Raw genomic sequence first — 2,500 nt, 5'->3', positions numbered from 1 at the left:
GTGACAGTTAAGGTGCAGTGTAAGTTAGGTTAAGGTGCAGTGTAAGTTAGGTTAAGGTGCAGTGTAAGTTAGGTTAAGGTGCAGTGTAAGTTAGGTTAAGGTGCAGTGTAACTTAGGTTAAGGTGCAGTGTAACTTAGGTTAAGGTGCAGTGTAACTTAGGTTAAGGTGCAGTGTAACTTAGGTTAAGGTGCAGTGTAACTTAGGTTAAGGTGCAGTGTAACTTAGGTTAAGGTGCAGTGTAACTTAGGTTAAGGTGCAGTGTAACTTAGGTTAAGGTGCAGTGTAACTTAGGTTAAGGTGCAGTGTAACTTAGGTTAAGGTGCAGTGTAACTTAGGTTAAGGTGCAGTGTAACTTAGGTTAAGGTGCAGTGTAACTTAGGTTAAGGTGCAGTGTAACTTAGGTTAAGGTGCAGTGTAACTTAGGTTAAGGTGCAGTGTAACTTAGGTTAAGGTGCAGTGTAACTTAGGTTAAGGTGCAGTGTAACTTAGGTTAAGGTGCAGTGTAACTTAGGTTAAGGTGCAGTGTAACTTAGGTTAAGGTGCAGTGTAACTTAGGTTAAGGTGCAGTGTAACTTAGGTTAAGGTGCAGTGTAACTTAGGTTAAGGTGCAGTGTAAGTTAGGTTAAGGTGCAGTGTAAGTTAGGTTAAGGTGCAGCGTAACTTAGGTTAAGGTGCAGCGTAACTTAGGTTAAGGTGCAGCGTAACTTAGGTTAAGGTGCAGCGTAACTTAGGTTAAGGTGCAGCGTAACTTAGGTTAAGGTGCAGCGTAACTTAGGTTAAGGTGCAGCGTAACTTAGGTTAAGGTGCAGCGTGGGTTAGGTTAGGGGCCAACGTGGGTTAGGTTAGGGGCCAACGTGGGTTAGGTTAGGGGCCAACGTGGGTTAGGTTAGGGGCCAACGTGGGTTAGGTTAGGGGCCAACGTGGGTTAGGTTAGGGGCCAACGTGGGTTAGGTTAGGGGCCAACGTGGGTTAGGTTAAGGGCCAACGTGGGTTAGGTTAAGGGCCAACGTGGGTTAGGTTAAGGGCCAACGTGGGTTAGGTTAAGGGCCAACGTGGGTTAGGTTAAGGGCCAACGTGGGTTAGGTTAAGGGCCAACGTGGGTTAGGTTAAGGGCCAACGTGGGTTAGGTTAAGGGCCAACGTGGGTAAGGTTAGGGGCCAACGTGGGTAAGGTTAAGGGCCAACGTGGGTTAGGTTAAGGGCCAACGTGGGTTAGGTTAAGGGCCAACGTGGGTTAGGTTAAGGGCCAACGTGGGTTAGGTTAAGGGCCAACGTGGGTTAGGTTAAGGGCCAACGTGGGTTAGGTTAAGGGCCAACGTGGGTTAGGTTAAGGGCCAACGTGGGTTAGGTTAAGGGCCAACGTGGGTTAGGTTAAGGGCCAACGTGGGTTAGGTTAAGGGCCAACGTGGGTTAGGTTGCCAGAGATGTGTCAAATCAGGATGTACGTTTGGCTGGTGTCAGGTGGTGGGTTGGTTCGATGCCTTTATAAGGGGTGTGGCCAAAGGGTATTTTATTACTTGTACCTTTTGTGTTGTGGCGTGGCGTTGCGTCCTGTGTTGATACTGGGTGGACCACTGTGGGTGTTGCTGGCTGATTTGAGCTGCGTTGTTTGCGGGTGATGTGAGACATTCTGTCTTATTAGTGGACGTGACGTTCCTCTTGTCGTTGTTTGGATAGTGTCCTGTGGCAGCGAGGATAAAATGGATGTTGTTGAACGATAGTGCTTTGGTGCTTTCGCTTTGTTACACACAGAGTGGACTGTGAGATAGGGTGACTGGGTCGAGTGCGGTTCACACTGTCCTCCCCAGTTTACAGTATGTATCATCTATGTATGTGGTCCTGCATCATTTACTAAGGAGGGACGTCAGACGACTGAAATATTAGTTATGTACTGATGTAAAGCAGAATGCTTACCTTCCACCAGTGGGCGAGTATCGACTCTGCCCCAGAGTTGCCACCGCAGGAAGAGGTGTCGGAAACACTACCCGCACACCGTCACCACTGTGCGGGGGGACGGACCCTCTATATCCTCAGCGGCGCACTCTTTGCCACCGAGCGTCACGTCTCGCGGCCCGCCGTCCAGAGCATGTATTGGGACAGCGGGACTTTGGCTTTTGGGAGATAACTCTTCATGAAGTGGAAGATATAGGGGTGGACTGCAATGTACGATTGCGGGAAAAGTCCGCCGTACATCCGCTCGAGTTGCGAGTCGGGCGGTGGGGGTGGCGCATTCACAGGTGCGGCTGGAGTGACCGTCGGTCCACCACTTTTGACTCGATTTGCGTCACCTGCGGTGAAGAGGGGGTGCAGCAGGCGTTTTACTCTGGGTCGTCAAGCGGGCGCTGTAGGCGACATCGACATCATAGTCGGCCGGCCGTCTCATAGAGGGCGGTATCGTCGTCGGAAGCAGCGTCATCTTCCGAGGGATGGACCAGTAGGTGGCCGTGTTCTGCGCCGGACCTAGTCTCGGTAGATTCCTGTAGATGGAGGCACAGTCTGT

The sequence above is a fragment of the Schistocerca gregaria genome, unplaced genomic scaffold (assembly GCF_023897955.1).
Source record: "Schistocerca gregaria isolate iqSchGreg1 unplaced genomic scaffold, iqSchGreg1.2 ptg000186l, whole genome shotgun sequence".
In the NCBI taxonomy this organism is placed as follows: domain Eukaryota; kingdom Metazoa; phylum Arthropoda; class Insecta; order Orthoptera; family Acrididae; genus Schistocerca; species Schistocerca gregaria.
Note: the sequence above shows the minus strand (reverse complement) of the source record.